The 25,798-nt window shown below is 44.8% G+C and overlaps 1 protein-coding gene across 1 annotated transcript in view; it reads left to right on the top strand.

Annotated features, from left to right (window-relative positions):
- Positions 1 to 25,798, top strand: part of LOC106577242 (leucine zipper putative tumor suppressor 2 homolog) — a 100,443-nt gene that overhangs the window by 24,549 nt on the left and 50,096 nt on the right. Inside the window, exon 2 of the mRNA XM_014155168.2 lies at positions 24,911 to 25,037. The gene's annotated coding sequence lies outside the window, so the exon portion shown is untranslated. The remainder of the gene's footprint in view (positions 1 to 24,910; positions 25,038 to 25,798) is intronic.

Here is a 25,798-nt window from a genome sequence, read left to right as displayed (position 1 = left end):
CTGGCTTACATCATGTGCTAACGAGACGGAGATTTTTGGACATAAATGATGAGCTTTTTTGAACAAAACTACATTCGTTATGGACCTGTGATACCTGGAAGTGACATCTGATGAAGAGAATCAAAGGTAATGGATTATTTACATAGTATTTTCGATTTTAGATCTCCCCAACATGACGTCTAGTCTGTATCGCAACGCGTATTTTTCTGGGCACAGTGCTCAGATTATTGCAAAGTGTGATTTCCCAGTAAGGTTATTTTTAAATCTGGCAAGTTGATTGCGTTCAAAAGATGTAAATCTATAATTCTTTAAATGACAATATAATATTTTACCAATGTTTTCTAATTTTAATTATTTAATTTGTGACGCTGACTTGACTGCCGGTTATTGGAGGGAAACGATTTCCTCAACATCAATGCCATAGTAAAACGCTGTTTTTGTATATAAATATGAACTTGATAGAACTAAAAATGCATGCATTGTCTAACATAATGTCCTAGGAGTGTCATCTGATGGAGATTGTAAAAGGTTAGTGTATCATTTTAGCTGGTTTTATGGTTTTGGTGACCCTGTCTTTGACTTGACAAAACATTACACACAACTCTTGTAAATGTACTGTCCTAACATACTCTAAATTTATGCTTTCGCCGTAAAACCTTTTTGAAATCGTAAAACGTGGTTAGATTAAGGAGATGTTTATCTTTCAAATGGTGTAACATAGTTGTATTTTTGAAAAATTTGAATTTTGACATTTATTTGGATTCAAATTTGCCGCTCTTGAAATGCACCTGCTGTTGATGGAGTGCACCACAGGTGGCACGCTAGCGTCCCACCTAGCCCCAAGAGGTTAAAAACAAAGGTGTCCATGTATGCCGATGACTCAAGTTTTATATTAAGTCCACAAGCTAGATCCCTGCAATGTCTCATTGAAGATCTAGATAATTTTTCTGAACTCTGGACTAAAACCTAATTATGATAAGTGTACAAAATTACGTATTGGATCTTAAAAAAATACAACTTTTACATTACCCTGCAGTTTACCTATAAAATGGGCTGATGGTGAAGTAGACATACTTGGTTTTCATATCACAAAATATATAAATAAGTTCTTCACAATGAATTTCAATAGAAAACTTGTAAAAATAGACAAGATCCTGCAACCATGAAGAGGTAAATACCTGTCTATTTATGGAAAAATTGTCCTGATTAACTCCTTAGTCATATCTCAGTTTACTCACTTACTTATGGCGCTGCCTACTCCTGATGATTCATTTTTCAAATCATATGAGCAAAAAATATTTCGCTTTATCTGGGACGCTAAACCAGACAAAATAAAGCGTGCCTATCTATATAATGAATATGAATTGGGTGGGTTGAGATTATTAAATATAAAAGCACTAAACCTCTCTCTACAAGCTTCACTTATTCAAAAGTTTTACTTGAACCCTAAATGGTTCTCAAGTAGATTACTAAGAAAAGCTCATCCATTGTTTAAAAATGGCATTTTTGCCTTTGTGTAGATTGCCATGTCTCATTTTCTATTAATTGAAAATTATACTTTTTTCAAAGTATCTCTCTTTTTCAAACAAGCATTGCAGGGCTGGCTACAATTTCAAATTCATCCCCCTGAAAAGATAGAACAAATATTACAACAAATTTTATGGCTGACCTCAAATGTGCTAGTTGATAAAATACCTTTATTTATGGGAAAGATATTTGAAAAGGGTATTTTGTTCTTAAATGACATTGTAAATTGGAATGGGAGAGTTATGTCCTTCACGGAGTTATCAAAATTGTATGGGAAGGTCTGCTCAATCCAAGAGTACAACCAATTGATTACAGCATTACCCCAAAAATGGAGGAGGCAGGTGGCAGCCGGAGGAGGTAGGAAACTGATCTGTGCCCAATATAAAGGATAAAAAATGGCGGAGGAATAAAATAGCATAAATAGGAAAGTATACAAGTTTCATTTGAGGATCAGGATGTTGACAACTGTGCCATGTAGATTGCAAAATAGTTGGGAAGAGAATTTTGATGTACCGATTCCATGGTACAGATTGTATGAGTATGATAAAACAATGCAAGATTCAAGACTTTGTGCTTTTCAGCTAAAATTATTATATAGAATTCTTGCCACCAACAAAATGTTGAATATTTGGGGCATAAAATCATCGAAGCTCTGCAGATTTTGTTGTGAGGATACAGAATCAATAGACCATTTATTTTGGTTTTGCCCTCAGGTAGCCTGTTTCTGGTCTCAGGTTCAGGAATGGCTGAAAATGCATAACATTGAAATCAAATTTACCCTAGAAATAGTACTGATGGGAGATCTGGAGAGACCAGGTCAGTCAATTACTATTATATACTAATACTCTTAGTAAAACGATTTATCTTCAACTCGCAATCTGTGGATTCTATTCATTTTGATTGAAATTGCACGTTAAACATCACAGCATAGTTGAAAGATATATGTTGCATAGAAATCCATAGAGGGTGGCCAGCAGAGATAGATGGGATGGGCTGAGGGAAGCTGAGGGTTGGATGTGGAATTGAAGACAAATGGGAATGGAGTTGCTGTGCGGGAGATAAAATGATGGTCAAAGATAAAAGTCAAAAATAAAGTCAAAATAAAACATACTAAAAAGTATGTTTGAATGACACTGAGGGGCAGTGTTTTTACAGCTAATGCCGGTTTTCCTGAGGCTGATGCCGTGCAGGTGTTTGTACACATGCATATACACACACTCTCATTCAAATATAGGCATACAAGAACACACACATACATGTAATAGTGTCAGACATGCACACAAACATATACAGTTGCCATTACTGTTATGATTTTAGTTGTCCTTGATGTCCTTTGTTTTAAATGGGACTGTGGGAGGGGTCTCGAATTGTTGAGGGACAGCTATTGGGGAACTGTGGGGGGGATCTTGGAGGGTTCGGGTTCATGTTTTTTGGCCTGGTGGGAGATCTGTCAACATGCCCTTGAGCAGGGCATTGACCCTGGATGCTTCTGTGTGTCGCTCTGAATGGGAGTCTGTTGAATGACTGGTATGGTGTAGTTGTTGAGCGGCTTCACTGCAAGTATACTGTATGTTTCGGATATTCAATAAAAAATGTAAATAAAAATATATATTTTGTCACTAGATGGCGGTCATATAGCTTAAAGCCATTTACAAACAAGGTAACCCAATTTGAAAAAGAAGAAGACAGCACTCTGATCATTGGTTGATCCCTCCCAACCCATGGGAATACCCACCCAGTTGACTACTTTAAAATGGTGGAAGCCCTCAATGGCAATGTCCGTGCTAAAACAGGTTCTATCCAGCTAGAGGTCTGTAACAATCTCAATTGTCTAGTAATGGAACAGGACCTGAAGTTCTACAGGACCCCGTTTGTTCCTGCTCCTGTCTCGCCATGCTGAAATAACAAACTGTACTGTAGCCACAGCGCACACACACACACACATACTCACACACACACACACACACACACACACACACAAACACCCTAGCCACAGCACACAGGGTTGATGGAGAGGGCTGTAAACCCAGCAAAGAGACTTAACACAACATGAAAATCATCCCATGTTTATTTCTCTCTCCAAAGCCTAATTTCCCTGGCAAATATGAATGTTTCTCACTCTCTCCCCATCTCTCTCTCTCTCCTCTCAGTCTCTCTCTCTCTCTTTCTCTCTCCCTCTCTCTCTATATATATATATAGTCTCTCTCTGTCAGTCTCACTCTCTCTCTCCTTGCTCTCTTTCTGTCTCTCTCCTCTCACTCTTTCCCCCTCTCTCTCTTTCTCTTCTTTCTTCCACTTTCCTCCCCTCCCTTCTCTAGTTGTTTGGATAATGATCTGGTTCAGTGTAAGTTCTCCCAGGTTTACTTTTTCTCTTTGTCATCTCTCCTCTTGTGATCTTTAGTCTCATCTCAGTCTTGTTTCAGACTAAATTTGATCTGAGGTCAGGGCTTGGTATTCAAGAAATGTCACATTGTAGGAGTGGATCAATTTAGCCTTTTATATCATAATGAATAAAACTAATGGACAGGGGGAACTGATCTGAGGTCTTCTAGGGTTCTAATGATCTGACCTGAAACTAATGGACAGAGGAAACTGGTCCCAGATCAGCACTCCTCCTCTGAGACGTATCACAGAGGTCTTCTAGGGTTCTAATGACCTGACCTGAAACTAATGGACACGGGAAACTGGTCCCAGATCAGCACTTCTCCTCTGAGATGTATCACAGAGGTCTAGGGTTTTAATGACCTGACCTGAAACCAGGGCTGGGACGATACCAGTATCGCAATACTCGTTAGTATCGTGGCAAGGAAACACAACACAAAGCGGATTTAACTTCTTTCGAAAAACAGCCCTAATGTTGAAAACAAACATCATTATCCTATCATCCAGAGTCACATTTATTTATTTTCAAAACTATATTTTTCTGTATATTTTACATTCAGCAGGTTTTTAAAGGACCAAAGAGTTTGGTCTGCTTCGTGTTTTCATTTTAGCAATTTTTGTCAATATCGTCCCAACCCTACCTAAGACACTACTATAGAATAATAACTTTCCCTCCAAGACTGACTGCAACAAAACTGAGACATTATTTATGCATTTCAATAACACAGTTGATTCCTCCCTGAACTGGGCTTGAACCAGGGACCCGCTGCACAACAACACAAAGTGTCTGTCCAAGAAGAGCACAATGTGAGGCTTATATCAGCGATATGATGCAATACTGAAGTCTTAGTACAGCAGTTTTTCATTTTGACAAGCTGTAGAATCTCTTTTCCTCACTATTGCAGTTCAAAGTCAGGTCAAAGCAGCGATGCAGTGGATGACAGATGACAGTTCTCTGTGTTCTCTAGTGATGCCTGCTCACTAGATCTGTGCTCTACGTTGATGCTTATTCAGTCGTGTTCTACAGTAGATCTGTGCAGCAGGTTTGCACCCATGGCAACTACAACAGGCAAGCTCTGCGCTCCATTTTGTGCAATAGAGATGGAGTAGAAAGTGTCCGATTATCTGTGAGAGAGAGAGAGATGTAGGGTTGAAGTCAAAGAGGTAGGGTTGTAGGGTTGAAGTGAGTCAGTGAAGGCAGAGAGAGAGCCAGAGGCCACAGGAGTTCTCACTGATGACGAAATTATGAAAATAGGAGGCTAGTGTGAAAAAGAGGAAAAAGCGAGACAGAAAAAAAAGAGAGAGAGTAAGCTGGTCTCATAGCGTCCGAAACATTCCTACTATATACCCTCAGAGAGAGAGAGAGAGAGAGAGAGAGAGAGAGAGAGAGAGAGAGGTTAAGCTGGTCTCATAGCGTCTCAAACATTCCTACAGTATACCCTTAGGGAGAGAGAGAGAGAGAGAGAGAGAGAGAGAGAGAGAGAGAGAGAGAAGTTAGCTGGTCTCATAGCGTCTCAAACATCCCTCCACACAACACAGTATACCCTCAGAGAGAAAGAAGAAGAAGAAAAGTATTTATAACAGAAAGGAAATGATTCCCACCCTCCAGACTGAATTCCCTGAGACATGGACTGTACCAGGAAGTTTGATAAACTCTGAGAAAGGCCTTGGGGTACTGGACGTGGATGCAGTGTAGTTTTGAGAGGAGGAGGGGAAGGAGGAGGAGGAGGAGAGGAGAAGAAAAAGAGAAGAGAAGGAAAGAAAATAGAAAAGTTGTTAACAGCAGACCATTAGATCACTATGGGGATGATGTCCAGGTTACTGTGGAAATGAGATACTTTCTCAAGGGACCTCCGGTTAAATAAAGGAGAGGTAAAAAAAAGAGAGCTGGATAAGTGAATTGAATTAGTAAATCAATAGCTACCAGGCTGTGATGGTGTGTGGAAAGCCTAAGGCCTGGAAACACAACTGAAATGGGGTTTCAAATGTTGTTGAAATGTAATTTTGGGATTTATTTTCCAGAGTAGACTTTTCTTTGGTGTTCTATTTGTGTCGATCATAACAATACACACAATATAAGATGTCATTCCACTGTGGGCTAAGAACGAGTCTAGATTGTGAGGAACGTGTGTTTGAGTGTGTTGTTTCATTAGGCAGAGTCTGAGAGTCTTCCAGAAAGCTCTGAATGATCTGAGAGACAAGGCAAGAAGGGCCTTCTATGCCATGAAAAGGAACATCAAATTCAACATACCAATTAGGAGCTGGCTAAAAATACTTGAATAAGTTATAGAACTCATTGCCCTTTATGGTGGTGAGGTCTGGGGTCTGCTCACAAACCAAGAATTCCCAAAATAGAACAAACACAAAATTGAGACTCTGCATGCAGATTTCTGCAAAAATATCCTCAGTGTACAACGTAAAACACCAAATAATGCAAGCAGAGCAGAATTAGGCCGATACCCGCTAATTATCCAAATCTGGAAAAGAGCCGTTCAATTCTACAACCACTTGAAAGGAGGCGATTCCCAAACCTTCCATAACAAAGCCATCACCTACAGAGAGATGAACCTTAGCAAGCTGTTCCTAGGGCTCTGTTCACAAACACAAACAGACCCCACAGAGCCCCAGTACAGCAACACAATTACAGTGAGGGAAAAAAGTATTTGATCCCCTGCTGATTTTGTACGTTTGCCCACTGACAAAGAAATGATCAGTCTATAATTTTAATGGTAGGTTTATTTGAACAGTGAGAGACAGAATAACAACAACAATTTTAAAAAAAACGCATGTCAAAAATGTTATAAAATTATTTTCATTTTAATGAGGGAAATAAGTATTTGACCCCTCTGCAAAACATAACTTACTACTTGTTGGCAATCACAGAGGTCAGACGTTTTTTGTAGTTGGCCAGCAGGTTTGCACACATCTCAGGAGGGATTTTGTCCCACTCCTCTTTGCAGATCTTCTCCAAGTCATTAAGGTTTCGAGGCTGACGTTTGGCAACTCAAACCTTCAGCTCCCTCCACAGATTTTCTATGGGATTAAGGTCTGGAGACTGGCTAGGCCACTCCAGGACCTTAATGTGCTTCTTCTTGAGCCACTCCTTTGTTGCCTTGGCCATGTGTTTTGGGTCATTGCCATGCTGGAATATCCATCCACGACCCATTTTCAATGCCCTGGCTGAGGGAAGGAGGTTCTCACCCAAGATTTGATGGTGCATGGCCCCGTCCATCGTCCCTTTGATGCGGTGAAGTTGTCCTGTCCCCTTAGCAGAAAAACACCCCCAAAGCATAATGTTTCCACCTCCATGTTTGACGGTAGGGATGGTGTTCTTGGGGTCATAGGCAGCATTCCTCCTCCTCCAAACACGGCGAGTTGAGTTGATGCCAAAGAGCTCCATTTTGGTCTCATCATTTCTTTGTCAGTGGTCAAACGTACAAAATCAGCAGGGGATCAAGTACTTTTTTCCCTCACTGTAGACCCAACCAAATCATGACAAAATAAAAAGATAATTACTTGACACATTGGAAAGTATTTACAAAAAAAACAGAACAAGCTAGAATGCTATTTGGCCCTAAACAGAGAGTACAAGCTTTGACTATGTACAGACTCGTGCGCATCGCCTTGCTATTGAGAAAGTCTGCTGCAGGCAGACCTGGCTCTCAAGAGAAGACAGGCTATGTGCACACTGCCCATAAAATGAGGTGGAAACTGGGCTGCACTTCCTAACCTCCTGCCAAATATATGACCATATTAGAGACACATATTTCCCTCAGATTACACAGACCCACAAAGAATTTGAAAACAAATCCAATTTTGATAAACTCCCATATCTACTGGGTGAAATACCACAGTGTTCAATCATAGCAGCAATAATTGTGACATGTTGCCACAAGAAAAGGGCAACCAGTGAAGAACAAACACCATTGTAAAAACAACCCATATTTATGTGTATTTATTTTCCCCTTTGTAACTATTTGCACATCGTTACAACACTGTATATAGACATAATATGACATTTGAAATGTCTCTATTATTTTGGAACTTTTATGAGTGTAATATTTACTGTTCACTGTTTATTGTTTATTTCACTTTTGTTTATTCATTTCACATGCTTTGGCAATGTAAACATAAACTCAGCAAAAAAAGAAACATCCTCTCACTGTCAACTGCGTTTATTTTCAGCAAACTTAACATTTGTAAATATTTGTGAACATAACAAGATTCAACAACTGAAACATAAACTGAACAAGTTCCACAGACATGTGACTAACAGAAATGGAATAATGTGTCCCTGAACAAAGGGGGTCAAAATCAAAAGTAACAGTCAGTATCTGGTGCATCTCCTCCTCATGGACTGCACCAGATTTGCCAGTTCTTGCTGTGAGATGTTACCCCACTCTTCCACCAAGGCACCTGCAAGTGCTGGAGGGTCATGTCAGGATGAGCCTGCAGGAAGGGTACCACATGAGGAAGGAAGATGCCTTCCCTGTAACACACAGCGTTGAGATTGCCTGCAATGACTCAGTCCGATGATGCAGTGACACACTGCCCCAGACCATGACGGACCCTCCACCTCCAAATCGATCCCGCTCCAGAGTACAGGCCTCAGAGTAACGCTCATTCCTTCGACGGTAAACGCGAATCCGACCATCACCCATGGTGAGACAAAACCGCGACTCATCAGTGAAGAGCACTTTTTGCCAGTCCTGTCTGGTCCAGCGACAGTGGGTTGTGCCCATAGGTGACGTTGTTGCCTGTGATGTCTGGTGAGGACCTGCCTTAAAACAGGCCTACAAAACCTCAGTCCAGCCTCTCTCAGCCTATTGCGGACAGTCTTCGCACTGATGGAGGGATTGTACGTTCCTGGTGTAACTCGGGCAGTTGTTGTTGCCATCCTGTACCTGTCCTGCAGGTGTGATGTTCAGATGTATCGATCCTGTGCAGGTGTTGTTACACGTGGTCTGCCACTGCGAGGACGATCAGCTGTCCGTCCTGTCTCCCTGTAGCGCTGTCATAGGTGTCTCACAGTACGGACATTGCAATTTATTGCCCTGGCCACATCTGCAGTCCTCATGCCTCCTTGCAGCATGCCTAAGGCACATTCACCCAGATGATCAGGGACCCTGGGCATCTTTCCTTTGGTGTTTTTCAGAGTCAGTAGAAAGGCCTCTTTAGTGCCCTAAGTTTTCAGAACTGTGACCTTAATTGCCTACAGTTTGAAAGCTGTTAGTGCCTTAATGACTGTACCACAGGTGCATGTTCATTAATTGTTTATGGTTCATTGAACAAGCATGGGAAACAGTGTTTAAACCCTTTACAATGAAGATCTGTGAAGTTATTTGGATTTTTACGAATTATATTTGAAAGACAGTCCTGAAAAAGGGACGTTTCTTTTTTTACTGAGTTTATGTTCCCATGCCAATAAAGCTCCTTGAACTGAATTGAGTTGAGTTGAGTCTACCCTCTGCTGGTGGGTTGTAGTACAACACTGTCACTTCAGAGCCACTGATATCACAGCAAGCTTGATCCAGCCTGATGCCCTCTACAACTCTGTTAGGATAATATATGACTGTAATGGTGAAAACAATGTAGTAGACAATAGATCTGAAACAAAGCCAAGGAAGGAAGGAAGGAAGGAAGGAAGGAAGGAAGGAAGGAAGGAAGGAAGGAAGGAAGGAAGGAAGGAAGGAAGGAAGGAAGGAAGGAAGGAAGGAAGGAAGGAAGGAAGGAAGGAAGTCTTTAAATTGTCAAAATACTACACCACCATGGTTGCAGGATGGATCCTAGTGTCCACTGGCCTTAGGGGATCCATTCACTGAGTTTAACAAACAGTATAGATCTATCGTCAGGGCAGTACAGGCAAACACAGTCTCTTTTTACTTAATCTTAACTAGACGATATATGGTGTTCATTAATCATCATAGTCATTTGTGGTGTACATTGTCTGGTGGTCATCACTTTTTTCTTTCTCTCTCTCTCTCTCTCTCTCTCTCTCTCTCTCTCTCTCTCTCTCTCTCTCTCTCTCTCTCTCTCTCTCTCTCTCTCTCTCTCTCTCTCTCTCTCTCTCTCTCTCTCTCTCTCTCTCTCTAAAGATCAGAAGACAACTGTTTAGCTCTAGTGTAGTCTGCCATCAAATCCCCCTTTGAATAAAAGTCAGAAATTGAAGCGGCAAATCATGTTTTATGTATGTGTGCTTACACAATGAAAGCAGAGGGAAAGTGGGGCAAGCATCACACAGCTTGGCGTATTATAGCAACAAAGCTGCTTTCCCCCGTTTCTTAGAAAACGACAGCAGCAGAGAGAGAGAGAGAGTGGACTTTAGCTAATGACTAGCAAAGCAGAAGGAACACTACATAAAAATAGCATTAGCTTGCTACTGTACGTGTTCTATCTATGCCAGTAACTCTTGGGTTTGATTGAGTTGTAGGCTACAGTGAGACTGGCTGGGTTCAGGTGGAAACTAGTGTAGTACTGCAGTGGGCTAAATCAGGGTCACACAGAGTGATTCTTGGGAGTCTTAAACAAATCTACTTTGAAACAAAAGTATCCACCTCACACACATCGTTATGGGCTTAAAATAAAGATTTAGAGTTTGCATCCCAATATTACACTTTATACAGTTGAAGTCGGAAGTTTACATACACTTAGGTTGGAGTCATTGAAACTCGTTTTTCAACCACTCCACAAATTTCTTGTTAACAAACTATAGTTTTGGCAAGTCGGTTAGGACATCTACTTTGTGCATGACACAAGTCATTTTTCCAACAATGGTTTACAGACAGATTATTTCACTTATAATTCACTGTATCACAATTCCACTGGGTCAGAAGTCTACATACACTAAGTTGACTGTGCCTTTAAACAGCTTGGAAAATTTCTGATAGGCTAATTGACATAATTTGAGTCAATTGGAGGTGTACCTGTGGATGTATTTCAAGGCCTACCTTAAAACTCAGTGCCTCTTTGCATGACATCATGGGAAAATCAAAAGAAATCAGCCAAGACCTCAGAAAATAAAATATAGTCCACCACAAGTCTGGTTCATCCTTGGGAGCAATTTCCAAATGCCTGAATGTACCACGTTCATCTGTACAAACAATAGTACGCAAATTTAAACACCATGGGACCACGCAGCCATCATACCACTCAGGAACGCATTCTGTCTCCTAGAGATGAACGTACTTTGGTGCGAAAAGTGCAAATCAATCCCAGAGAAACAGGAAAGGACCTTGTGAAGATGCTGGAGGAAAAGTATCAATATCCACAGTAAAACGAGTCCTATATCGACATAACCTGAAAGGCCGCTCAGCAAGGAAGAAGCCACTGCTCCAAAACCGCAATAAAAAGCCAGACTACGGTTTGCAACTGCACATGGGGACAAAGATCGTACTTTTTGGAGGAAGTCCTCTGGTCTGATGAAACAAAAATAGAACCGTTTGGCCATAACGACCATCGTTATGTTTGGAGGATAAAGGGGGAGGCTTGCAAGCTGAAAAACACCATCCCAACCGTGAAGCACCGGGGTGGCAGCATCATGTTGTGGTGGTGCTTTGCTGCAGGAGGGACTGGTGCACTTCACAAAATAGATGGCATCATGAGGTTGGAAAATGATGTGGATATATTGAAGCAACATCTCAAGACATCAGTCAGGAAGTTAAAGCTTGGTCGCAAATGGGTCTTCCAAATGGACAAGGACCCCAAGCATACTTCCAAAGTTGTGGCAAAATGGCTTAAGGACAACAAAGTCAAGGTATTGGAGTGGCCATCACAAAGCCCTGACCTCAATCCTATAGAAAATATGTGAGCAGAACTGAAAAAGTGTGTGCGAGCAAGGAGGCCTACAAACCTGACTCAGTTACACCAGCTCTGTCAGGAGGAATGGGCCCAAAATTCACCCAACTTATTGTGGGAAGCTTGTGGAAGGCTACCCGAAACGTTTGACCCAAGTTAAACAATTTAAATGCAATGCTACCAAATACTAATCGAGTGTATGTAAACTTCTGACCCACTGGGAATGTGATGAAAGAAATAAAAGCTGAAATAAATAATTCTCTCTACTATTATTAGGACATTTCACATTCTTAAAATAAAGTGGTGATCCTACCTGACCTAAGACAGGGAACTTTAAATGTCAGGAATTGTGAAAAACTGAGTTTATTTATGCATTTGGCTAAGGTGTATGTAAACTTCCGACTTCAACGGCATGAAAACCAGTGTCAATGGTGGATGTAGCTGGTGCATGGAAGTCAGGCGCAGGAGAGCAGAGATGAGTGGAAAAAACACTTTACTTGGGCAATCATATGAACAGAACGCAACCGCGTCACAAAACAAATGCCCAAACAACAAGTGAGGTAGCACAAAGTACAAAACCCAAGTACAAAGTACCGGCTGCCACAAAGCACAGGTATAAAACAAAACCCGGCGCAAACCAGCCGGAAGCGTGCCAACCTTGACAATAAACAATACCCCACACAGATATGGAGGGAACAGAGGGCTAAATACACATAGTAATGATGATGAGATGTAAACCAGCTGTGCAGGAAAACAAGACAAAACAAATGGAAAATGAAAGGTGGATTGGCGATAGCTAGAAGACTGGTGACGTCGACCGCCGAATACCGCACGAACAAGGAGAGGAACCAACTTCGGCGAAAGTCGTGACAACCAGGCCTGGTTTCCCCGAAATTTCATAGTATTCTATTGTTTCCAGTACTTGTCTATATTATCTCCAATGTATCATCCATGTATAAAACCTGTCTGATTAGGATGAATAATGTCTGACAAAACCTTTTTAATTCTATGCGCCAAGCATTTAGCTAGAATTTTTGCATCACAACACATTTCTTTAATGGACTGGATCTTTATATTTACCACTTGCATCCTGTTTCAGTAAGAATGAAATCAGACCTTCTTGTAGCGTGTCTGATAATCTACCATTTATATAGGAGTGGTTAAAAAATGCTAATAATGGTCCTCTGAGTATATCAAAAAAAGTTTTGTATACTTCCACTAGTATGACATCCAGCCCTGGAGTTTTCTCAGCTTTTAAGGCTTTAATTGCATCAAGAAGTTTCTCCTCTGTAATTTGGTCTTCACATGAGTCTTTCTGTACAGATGTTAATTTTACATTATTAATAGGAGAAAAAAATTCATACAATTAGCTTCGGTTAGTTAAAGTACTTTTAAAGTACTTCATCTTTCAAAATATTGTTCGGTGAATCATGAGTGACTCCATCTTTTGTAACAAGTTTCAATAAAAAAAATTGGTAGCATTCTATTTTGAAGATTTAAAAAGAATTTGGTGCATTTTTCCCCATATTACATCCAGTTCGCTTTATTTTTATAATATATTACAGTGGATCTTTCTTGAATAAGTTCAGGTATTTCTTTTTGTTTTGCCTCTAACTTATTCTGAGCCTATATGGTACAGTTCTTATTGCTATCTATCTGTTCTGTTAGTCCTTCTATTTCCTTTGTTAATATGGACTCTTTTGACCTAAATTGCTTTTGTTTTATAGATGAGTACTGAATTGCATGGCCTCAAAAGGCACATTTAAAAGGGTCCCATACAATAAGGTAATCTGCTGTACCTATGTTATGTCTGAAAAAGTCAGTTATAAATTCTTCTGTCCTAGTTAAAAACAAGTTATCATCCAATAGGCTTTGATTCAATTTCCAATATACTCACCCACGTGGAAATTCTGAAATATATATGCCAATTATGTGATGGTGTGACCACATTCTGTCCCCTATCAACACTTTTTAAACTTTTGGTTCCAAGAGAGAATGACATAAGAAAGTAATCAAGACAACTACCTTGATTAAGCCTCCGCCATGTAATTCTCACTAGGTCAGGGTATTTAAGCCTCCATATATCCACTAATTCCAATATATCCATGACATTCATGATTTTCCTGAGGGTGATAGTTTGTAGTGTGATTTCCTTTCCGGTCCATAGAGGTATTTAAGACCGTATTAAAATCTCCCACCATAATAATAGAGTCTAGTGTTGCTTGTAGAGTTGATACATTCTTATATATTGTAACAACTGTCTTCAAGAATGGACCAAGGCGCAGCAGGAATGTGGATACTCATAGTTTAATTCCAAACACAAGTAAAGCATCGACAGGGAAAACAATAAACGGTACTCACGAAGACAGGAACAGTTTTGCAGGCACACAACACGCAGTGCAAAAACAACTACCCACAACCCCAAAGAAAAACACACTCCTATATAGGACTCCCAATCAAAGGCAACTCAACACACCTGCCTTCAATTGGGAGTCCAATCACCCACACAACATTTAACAAACACAAACCCCCTGCCACATCCTGACCAAGACTAACACAATTACGCCCTCTGCTGGTCAGGACGTGACAGTACCCCCCCCCCCTCAAGGTGCAGACCCCGGAATGCAACTAAAAAAAGAAAACACAAAAAAATCCCCAATACCCCAACAAAACCAATAAACAATAACCCCTAAACAATAAGGGAGGGAAGGGAGGGTGGCTGCCGTCACCGACGGCACTGTGCTACACCCTCCCTCCCAAACCCACCTATCCTGGAGGTGGCTCAGGTGCAGGACGTGGACCTCGCTCCACCTTCGGCGTCGCCCACTTCGGTGGCGCCGATAGCTGCGCCGGGCAGACGGGCCACTCGGGCTGACCCTGGCAGACGGACAACTCTGGCTGGGCCGGAAGACATGCGGGCCACTCTGGCTGGGCCGGAGGACAGGCGGGCCACTCGGGCTGGGCCGGAGGGCAGTCGGGCCACTCGGGCTGGGCCGGAGGGCAGTCGGGCCACTCTGGCAGCTCCGGGCAGTCGGGCCACTCTGGCAGCTCCGGGCAGTCGGGCTACTCTGGCAGCTCCTGACTAGCGGGCGGCTCTGGCAGCTCCTGACTAGCGGGCGGCTCTGGCAGCTCCTGATTAGCGGGCGGCTCTGGCAGCTCCTGACTAGCGGGCGGCTCTGGCAGCTCCTGACTAGCGGGCGGCTCTGGCAGCTCCTGACTAGCGGGCGGCTCTGGCAGCTCCTGACTAGCGGGCGGCTCTGGCAGCTCCTGACTAGCGGGCGGCTCTGGCAGCTCCTGACTAGCGGGCGGCTCTGGCAGCTCCTGACTAGCGGGCGGCTCTGGCAGCTCCTGACTAGCGGGCGGCTCCGGCGACTCCTGACTAGCGGGCGGCTCTGGCAGCTCCTGACTAGCGGGCGGCTCCGGCGACTCTTGACTGGCGGGCGGCTCTGGCAGCTCCTGACTAGCGGGCGGCTCCGGCAACTCTTGACTGGCGGGCGGCTCCGGCGACTCTTGACTGGCGGGCGGCTCTGGCGACTCTTGACTGGTGGGCAGCTCTGGTGACTCTTGACTGGCGGGCAGCTCAGGTGACTCCTGACTGGCGGGCAGCTCAGGTGACTCCTGACTAGCGGGCGGCTCTGGCAGCTCCTGACTAGCGGGCGGCTCCGGTGACTCTTGACTAACGGGCGGCTCTGGCAGCTCCTGACTAGCGGGCGGCTCCGGTGACTCTTGACTAGCGGGCGGCTCTGGCTGCTCCTGACTAGCGGGCGGCTCCGGCGACTCTTGACTAGCGGGCGGCTCTGGCAGCTCCTGACTAGCGGGCAGCTCCGGCGACTCCTGACTGGCGGGCGGCTCCGGCGACTCTTGACTGGCGGGCGGCTCCGGCGGCTCTTGACTGGCGGGCAGCTCTGGCGACTCTTGACTGGCGGGCAGCTCAGGTGACTCCTGACTAGCCGGCGGCTCTGGCAGCTCCTGACTAGCGGGCGGCTCCGGTGACTCTTGACTAGCGGGCGGCTCTGGCAGCTCCTGACTAGCGGGCGGCTCCGGTGACTCTTGACTAGCGGGCGGCTCTGGCTGCTCCTGACTAGCGGGCGGCTCCGGCGACTCTTGACTAGCGGGCGGCTCTGGCAGCTCCTGACTAGCGGGCAGCTCCGGCGACTCCTGACTGGCGGGCGGCTCCGGCGACTCTTGACTGGCGGGCGGCTCCGGCGGCTCTTGACTGGCGGGCAGCTCTGGCGACTCTTGACTGGCGGGCAGCTCAGGTGACTCCTGACTAGCGGGCGGCTCTGGCAGCTCCTGACTAGCGGGCGGCTCCGGTGACTCTTGACTAGCGGGCGGCTCTGGCAGCTCCTGACTAGCGGGCGGCTCCGGTGACTCTTGACTAGCGGGCGGCTCTGGCTGCTCCTGACTAGCGGGCGGCTCCGGCGACTCTTGACTAGCGGGCGGCTCTGGCAGCTCCTGACTAGCGGGCGGCTCCGGCGACTCCTGACTGGCGGGCGGCTCCGGCGACTCTTGACTGGCGGGCGGCTCCGGCGGCTCTTGACTGGCGGGCAGCTCCGGCGACTCTTGACTGGCGGGCAGCTCAGGCGACTCCTGACTGGCGGGCAGCTCAGGTGACTCCTGACTGGCGGGCAGCTCTGGTGACTCCTGACTGGCGGGCAGCTCTGGTGACTCCTGACTGGCGGGCAGCTCTGGTGACTCCTGACTGGCGGGCAGCTCTGGTGACTCCTGACTGGCGGGCAGCTCTGGTGACTCCTGACTGGCGGGCAGCTCTGGCGACTCTTGACTGGCGAGCAGCTTTGGCGACTCTTGACTGGCGAGGCTGGGCTGACGCACTAGCTCCTGACTAGCGGGCGGCTCCGGCGACTCCTGACTGGCGGGCGGCTCCGGCGACTCTTGACTGGCGGGCGGCTCCGGCGGCTCTTGACTGGCGGGCAGCTCCGGCGACTCTTGACTGGCGGGCAGCTCTGGTGACTCCTGACTGGCGGGCAGCTCTGGTGACTCCTGACTGGCGGGCAGCTCTGGTGACTCCTGACTGGCGGGCAGCTCTGGTGACTCCTGACTGGCGGGCAGCTCTGGTGACTCCTGACTGGCGGGCAGCTCTGGTGACTCCTGACTGGCGGGCAGCTCTGGTGACTCCTGACTGGCGGGCAGCTCTGGTGACTCCTGACTGGCGGGCAGCTCTGGCGACTCTTGACTGGCGAGCAGCTTTGGCGACTCTTGACTGGCGAGGCTGGGCTGACGCACTAGACGTCTGATGCGTGGGGCTGGTACTGGATGTGCCAGCCTGGAGACACGCACCTCCATGCTAGTGCGTATAGCGGGAAACACCGGACCGTAGAGGCGCACTGGCGGTCTTGAGCGCAGGGTTGGCATCACCCCTTCCGGCTCGACGCTCACCTCGCCCTGGCACATGCGGGGCGCTGGTACTGTGCCTACCGGCCTAAAAATCCCAGGCCTCACCACAGCCCCAACCCCAAAGCATGGGACCTGTCCAGTCTGTCTCTGCCCTACAAGGGTATGGGGAGCTGGCCTGGGGCTCCCATCTCGCCCCGCCAAACAGCCCTTGTGCCCCCCCCAAAAAAATTGTTGGGGCTGCCTCTCGGGTTCCCTTAGCTCCCTTAACTTGTCCTCCCAGAATCTTCGCTCATCCTGCCAAGTCCATCCATCCACGCTGTTCACCTGTGGCTCCCTCCTCTTCCGCTGCTTGGTCCTTTTGTGGTGGGTAGTTCTGTAACAACTGTCTTCAAGAATGGACCAAGGCGCAGCGGGAATGTGGATACTCATAGTTTAAATCCAAACACAAGTAAAGCATTCACAGGGAAAACAATAAACGGTACTCACGAAGACAGAAACAGTTTTGCAGGCACACAACACGCAGTGCAAAAACAACTACCCACAACCCCAAAGAAAAACACACTCCTATATAGGACTCCCAATCAAAGGCAACTCAACACACCTGCCTTCAATTGGGAGTCCAATCACCCACACAACATTTAACAAACACAAACCCCCTGCCACATCCTGACCAAGACTAACACAATTACGCCCTCTGCTGGTCAGGACGTGACATATATATTTTCAAAGAAGCTTGAATCATCATTATTTGCACCTTATAGGTTAATAAGCCATATCTGTTTATGGTCCAACAACATGTTTAATACCATCCATCTACCTTGAGGATCTGTTTGGACAATTTGCACATTTGGATCAAAAGTACTGTTAATTAATATCATCACCCCTTTTGAATTTCTTTGCCCATGGGAGAAATATATTTCGCCCCCCAGTCCTTTTTCCACAAAACTTCATCTAAAATTGTTGAATGAGTTTCCTGTAAACAATAAATATTATATTCCTTCTCTTTTAGCCAGGTAAATACTTATCGTCTTTTCTTACTATCTGCTAAGCCATTACAATTATAACTGACTATACTTATTTCACCACTTACCATAAGGACACACAACTTTCAATTGTATTTATCATAATATATGTTTGTAAATGTACCATTAAAAAGTAGGATGAAGATTGAGTGTCTATATAACTGTACCATGATATTTGGATTGCTACTAAGTAAATTCCAATTGGTCCCCACTATTCCCCCAGCTAAAACCCCTCCTCATCCCGAGTTGGGTTGTCATCCCAATGCCTGGCAGACAACCCCCGACCCCCCGGATCCCATGGCCCCGGAGAGACCGGGACCCATCTTTCGAAAAGAGCACACAGAGCCACCCACAGAACAGAAGCAGATCAACCACCAAATGCATTTCCATCGCCCTCATCTGGATTTGTATTATATACTGCTCAAAAAAATAAAGGGAACACTTAAACAACACATCCTAGATCTGAATGAAAGAAATAATCTTATTAAATACTTTTTTCTTTACATAGTTGAATGTGCTGACAACAAAATCACACAAAAATTATCAATGGAAATCCAATTTATCAACCCATGGAGGTCTGGATTTGTAGTCACACTCAAAATTAAAGTGGAAAACCACACTACAGGCTGATCCAACTTTGATGTAATGTCCTTAAAACAAGTCAAAATGAGGCTCAGTAGTGTGTGTGGCCTCCATGTGCCTTTATGACCTCCCTACAATGCCTGGGCATGCTCCTGATGAGGTGGCGGGTGGTCTCCTGAGGGATCTCCTCCCAGACCTGGACTAAAGCATCCGCCAACTCCTGGACAGTCTGTGGTGCAATGTGGCGTTGGTGGATGGAGCGAGACATGATGTCCCAAATGTGCTCAATTGGATTCAGGTCTGGGGAACGTGCGGGCCAGTCCATAGCATCAATGCCTTCCTCTTGCAGGAACTGCTGACACACTCCAGCCACATGAGGTCTAGCATTGTCTTGCATTAGGAGGAACCCAGGGCCAACCGCACCAGCGGGAGGGGTCTGAGGATCTCATCTCGGTACCTAATGGCAGTCAGGCTACCTCTGACTGACCCACAGCCAAGCCGGTCATGCTGGAGGATGTTGCAGGCAGCAGAACGTTCTCCACGGCGTCTCCAGACTCTGTCACGTTTGTCACGTGCTCAGTGTGAACCTGCTTTCATCTGTGAAGAGCACAGGGCGCCAGTGGCGAATTTCCCAATCTTGGTGTTCTCTGGAAAATGCCAAACGTCCTGCACGGTGTTGGGCTGTAAGCACAACCCCCACCTGTGGGCGTCGGGCCCTCATACCACCCTCATGGAGTCTGTTTCTGACCGTTTGAGCAGACACATGCACATTTGTGGCCTGCTGGAGGTAATTTTGCAGGGCTCTGGCAGTGCTCCTCCTGCTCCTCCTTGCACAAAGGCGGAGGTAGCGGTCCTGCTGCTGGGTTGTTGCCCTCCTACGGCCTCCTCCACATCTCCTGATGTACTGGCCTGTCTCCTGGTAGAGCCTCCATGCTCTGGACACTACGCTGACAGACACAGCAAACCTTCTTGCCACAGCTCGCATTGATGTGCCATCCTGGATGAGCTGCACTACCTGAGCCACTTCTGTGGGTTGTAGACTCCGTCTCATGCTACCACTAGAGTGAAAGCACCACCAGCATTCAAAAGTGATCAAAACATCAGCCAGGAAGCATAGGAACTGAGAAGTGGTCTGTGGTCACCACCTGCAGAACCACTCCTTTATTGGGGGTGTCTTGCTAATTGCCAATAATTTCCACCTGTTGTCTATTCCATTTGCACAACAGCATGTGAAATTTATTGTCAATCAGTGTTGCTTCCTAAGTGGAGAGTTTGATTTCACAGAAGTGTGATTGACTTGGAGTTACATTGTGTTGTTTAAGTGTTCCCTTTATTTTTTTGAGTAGTGTATATAGCCATTCAAAAATATATATTTTAAAAATCGGGTTTAGCCTAATTCTGCTCTGCATGCATTATTTGGTGTTTTACATTGTACACGGAGGATATCTTTGCAGAATTCTGCATGCAGAGTCTCAATTTGGTGTTTGTCCCATTTTGTGTATTCTTGGTTGGTGAGCGGACCCCAGACCTCACAACCATAAAGGCCAATGGGTTCTATAACTGATTGAAGTATTTTTAGCCAGATCCTAATTGGTATGTTGAATTTTATGTTCCTTTTGATCGCATAGAAGGCCCTTCTTGCCTTGTCTTTCAGATAGTTCACAGCTTTGTGGAAGTTACTGTGGTGCTGATGTTTAGGCCAAGGTATGTATACTTTTTTGTGTGCTCTAGGGCAACAGTGTCTGGATAAAATTTGTATTCATGGTCCTGGCAACTGGACCTTTTTTGGAACACCATTATTTTGACAGAATCTGTGCAGAAGATCTAGGTGCTGCTGTAGGCCCTCCTTGGTTGGAGACAGAAGCATCAGATCATCAGCAAACAGTAGACATTTGACTTCAGATTCTCGTAGGCTGGGTGCTGCAGACATTTCTGGTTTCCTTGCCAATTCGTTGATATATATGTTGAAGAGGGTGGGGCTTAAGCTGCATCCCTGTCTCAGCCCCCGACCCTGTGGAAATAAATGTGTGTGTTTTTTGGCAATTTTTGTTGTTTGTGTACATGGATTTTATATTATCGTGTTTTTTCCCGAACACCACTATCCATCAATTTGTATAGCAGACACTCATGCCAAATTGAGTCGAAAGCTTTTTTGAAATCAACAAAGCATGAGAAGACTTTGCTTTTGTTTTGGTTTGTTTGTCAATTAGGGTGAATATGTGGTCTGTCGTATGGTCATTTGATAAAAAGCCAATTTGACATTTGCTCAGTACATTGTTTTCGCTAAGGAAATGTATGAATCTATTGTTAATGATAATGCAGAGGATTTTCCCAAGGTTGCTGTTGACGCATATCCCACGGTAGTTATTGGGGTCAAATCTGTCTCCACTTTTGTGGATTGGTGTGATCAGTCATTGGTTCCAAATATTGGGGAATATGCCAGAGCTGAGGATGATGTTAAAGAGTTTAAGTATAGCCAATTGGAATTTGTCGTCTGTATATTTTATCATTTCATTTAGGATACCATCAACCCCACAGGCCTTTTTGGGTTGGAGGGTTTGTATTTTGTCCTGTAGTTCATTCAATGTAATTGGAGAATCCAGTGGGTTCTGGTGGTCTTTAATAGTTGATTCTAAGATTTGTATTTGATCATGTATATGTTTTTGCTGTTTGTTCTTTGTTATATAACCAAAAAGATTGGAGAAGTGGTTTATCCATACATCTCCATTTTGGATAGATAATTCTTTGTGTTTTTGTTTGTTTAGAGTTTTCCAATTTTCCCAGAAATGCTTAGATTCTATGGATTCTTCAATTACATTGAGCTGATTTCTGACGTGATGTTCCTTCTTTTTCCTCAGTGTATTGCTGTATTGTTTTAGTGTTTTAGTTTTCTGGGTCTCTATGTTTTTGGTTGGACAGGTTTCTCAATTTCTTTCTTAGGTTTTTGCATTCTTCATCAAACCATTTGTCATTGTTGTTAATTTTCTTAGGTTGTCTGCTTAACATTTTTTGATTTGATAGGGAAGCTGAGAGGTCAAATATACTGTTTAGGTTTTCTACTGCCAAGTTTGCACCTTCACTATTACAGTGAAACCTTTTGTGCAGGAAATTGTCTAGAAGGGTTTGAATTTGTTGTTGCCTAATTGTTTTTTGGTAGGTTTCCACACTATTTTCCTTCCATCTATAGTGTTTCTTAATATTATTTAGTTACTTTGGCTTTGATGCATCATGATTTGATCATAGCTCTGTTCAAGTAGAGTGTGATTTTGCTGTGATCTGATAGGAGTGTCAGTGGGCTGACTGTGAACACTAAGAGATTCTGGGTTGAGGTCAGTGGTCTGAGATGAGATGAGCTATAGGTGTACCTACCATAGGAGTCCCCTTGAAGTCTACCATTGACTATGTAGATACGCAGCGTGCGAGTTGTGACCCGTTTATGGGCTCTTGTTCAGTTCTGGAATTTAGTTCGCTACAAACTAGTACAGTACATGTCCCTGTGCCTGGAAATTGTTGATCTCCCCTTCTAGGATGGAGAAGCTGTGGATTCTATTGGGGGATATAGGTAGCACACATGAGGACATTCTTCTCTGTTGAGATCATTTCCATATTAATTTCTATCCAGATGTAAAATGTTCCTGTTTTGACTAATTTAAGAGAGTGGGTTAGGTTTGCTCTATACCAAATTAGCATACCCTCTGAGTCTCTTCCCTGTTTCACACCTGGTAGTTTAGTGGATGGGACTACCAGCCCTCTGTAATCTAGAGGGCAACCAGTGGGTCCGTCTCCCTTCTGTCTCTGCTCCACTCCCCTCCTCTCTCTTCCCTACCTCCCCTAATATCTCTATCCCCACTGCCCTCCTCTCTATCTTCTCTTCTCTCTTCTATACCTCCTTCTCTCACCTCAATCACAAGGTGGGTAGTGGTAATTACCTAGCTGGTCACCAAAGGGGGGGATGGACAAAAACAGGGTGACAAATGGACATGCCCCCCCTCCCTCCCCCCTCAGTGTCCCTCAGGACAGGGCTTGACCATCTGTCCATCAGTAGACTGACTTCCTGCTGGGACAAGACAGGAGGACAAGCCCTGGTGTCTCCTCACTCCTTCCTTCAGGAGGATGATTATGATACTGTTCTGCTCTATACCTGTGTTCAGCTGATTAGGATTTATGCAGCATATAAATAGGATGGGGTCACGGGGGGGTAGTATTAAAAAAATATATTATATATATGTTGAGTACACAGACTGAAAGGGGGGGAAGTATTAAATAAATAATATATTATTTATGTTGGATACACAGACTGAAAGGGGGGGTAGGGAGTGGGGTATAGCTTTGTTATTCTTGGTCTCATCTGTTCATCACTATAATGGCTGAGTATAGAACCGTTTCAGTTTATCTTGCTCATCCCAATGAAATCAGGGGGACCCCCATTAGCCTAAAAATATTAACTTGACAGACACACCCCCGATACAGTGTTTAACACTGTTGCACTATATCAGAAACACACGGACAGAACAAAATAATAATCATCCTGAGAATACTTCCAGAACCAACTGAATGTCACTTTACGGCAACTGCAGGAAGAGAGGTTAAAATACAGCATGATACTGCAAATAGGCCGAAATCAATCAGCTGAATTCTATCAGTCATCAGAGAGTGGAGAGAGAGAGATAGGGATAGAGTTAAATGTTGTCCTCCTCTCTCCTCCTCTCTTCCCTCTCTCCTCTCTTCCCTCTCTTCCCACTCTTCCCTCTCTCCTCCTCTCTTCCCTCGCTCCTCTTCATTCTCTTCCCCCTCTTCCCTCTCTCTTCTCTCTCTCCTCCTCTCTCCTCCTCTTCCTTCTCTTCCCTCTCTCTTCTCTCTCTCCTCCTCTCTCCTCCTCTCTTCCCTCTCTCCTCCTCTCTCCCCCTCTCTCCTCCACTCTTCCCTCTCTCTTCTCTCTCTCCTCCTCTCTTCTCTCTCTCCTCCTCTCTCCTCCTCTCTTCTCTCTCCTCCTCTCTCCTCCACTCTTCCCTGTCTTCTACTCTGTTCCCTCTCTTCTCCTCTCTTCCCTCTCTCCTCCTCTCTTCTCCTCTCTTCCCTCTCTCCTCCTCTCTCCTCTTCTCACCTCCACTCTTCCCTCTCTCCTCCTCTCATCTCCTCTCTTCCCTCTCTCCTCCTCTCTTCCCTCTCTCCTCTCTTCCCTCTCTCCTACTCTGTTCCCTCTCTTCTCCTCTCTCCTCTCTTCCCTCTCTCCTCCTCTCTTCCCTTTCTCCTCCTCTCTTCCCTCTTCTCCTCTCTTCCCTTTCTTCCCTCTCTCCTCCTCTCTTCCCTCTCTCATCCTCTCTTCTTTCTCTTCCCTCTCTCCTCCTCTCTTCCCTCTCTTCCCTCTCTCTTCCCTCTCTTCCCTCTCTCCTCCTTTTTTCCCTCTCTTCCCTCTCTCCTCCTCTTTTCCCTCTCTTCTCCTCTTTTCCCTCTCTTCCCTCTCTCCTCCTCTCTTCCCTCTCTCATCCACTCTTCTTTCTCTTCCCTCTCTCCTCCTCTCTTCTCTCTCTCCTTCTCTCTACTCCTCTCTTCCCTCTCTCCTCCTCTCTTCCCTTTCTTCCCTCTCTCTTCCTCTCTGCCCTCTCTCCTCATCTCTGCCCTCTCTCCTCCTCTCTTCTCTCTCTCCTGCTCTCTGCTCTCTTTCCTCTCTCCTCCTATCTTCCCTCTCTCCTCCTCTCTCCTCCTATCATCCCTCTCTCCTCCTCTCTTCCCTCTCTCCTATTGGATGTGGATCAGAGAATGTTGTTGTTTCATGTTGAAGTGACCTATTTCGGAATGTGTGAGAGAGCACACACACACACTCAAGATGAGACTGCAGTCAAAGCTATAGATGGTAGAGATAAACAAACACAGAGTGTGATATCACTCTGCTCTCCCCTCAGATGTGTGTGTTTGTGTGTGCGTGTGTATCGGTGTGTGTGTGTGCACTTTTTTTGTTGAGGTATTGTCCTGGGAATATCAAGGTGGCAGTTTGCCTGAGTAACCAGAAGGAGGCAGTGGACTCGTCTTCTCTCCTTTCACAGAACACAGCATTTTGGGTAGTACATTTAACTGAATGACCAGTGTATTGTACTAAAAACGGTTACTTTTAGGATATACTATAGAGTTACAGTTTCACATGATAAAAAGTCATAGAAATTGCTACTAACATGTATTTTCTGTTCTGTTTCTGTAAGTGTATTAAGTCCTTGTTCCTCTCTGTCTCTCTTTGCTCTCTGTGTTTCCAGGCTCCAGGTCAGTGGGTGTAGTGGAGTAGAGCCATCCCAGGGAGGAGTGAGATTCTGGGGATGAGAAGTACCTCTTTCCTCCCTGTCTCCCCCAGAGAATCAGGAGAACACTGGGACTCACTAACAGGTACGACCAGGGCTTAAAATTCTATTCTCTTTCAATATCCCTATGGATCTAGCATGCATGACTATATGGTGTTGGTCTACCATTTTCCCATACAAATGAAAACACCATTTGTGTTATATTATCAGCTATGTACATGTTTTAGCAATGTAGGCCTACCTTATTGCTTCTTATCCCTTGCGCAAATAGCCTACAGCTGTGTCTGTCCGGAGATCACCGGCTTGGGAAACTCTGAGGGCCCAGAATATTTTATCATTGTTGCAAGTTTGCTAGAGCAACTTCAGGACCAACTTGGTTGATAGTTGATACAATGTTTCAAGTTCCTTGCAGACAGGCCATGCGTAGCCAATGTTATTGATAGGATATGTATTTTTATCAGGATATTTTCTACCTTCAGGGTGCAATGTTTTTATTGGTTGGCTTTATGTAGGCTGTTTTTACATAGTTGACAATGGCAATAGAAGTTACTTTTAGATTTGTATCATTTTCATTTAGATTTAGATAGACAGTGATTTTGAGATATGAAGACATTATAAATGAAAATGAAACTGTTCCACGAAAATGTGCATATGAAAACCATAACTGGCACGCAGATTGGTAGAAATGGTAAAATAAATTGGCACTTGACATGAAAAAGGTCGCCGACCCCTGGTGTAGCCAGTTACTGGCAAGAGAGGATGGTCGGGTCGGGCACAGGTTTTTTCTTCTGGTTATGTTGATCTCTGGCTCCGTCTTGAGTAATTTGTGCGTCTTAATTATTTAAT

This window comes from Salmo salar, chromosome ssa18, assembly GCF_905237065.1.
Source record: "Salmo salar chromosome ssa18, Ssal_v3.1, whole genome shotgun sequence".
NCBI classification, from domain to species: Eukaryota; Metazoa; Chordata; class Actinopteri; order Salmoniformes; family Salmonidae; genus Salmo; species Salmo salar.
Note: the sequence above shows the minus strand (reverse complement) of the source record. Positions and strands in the feature narration are given on the sequence as shown.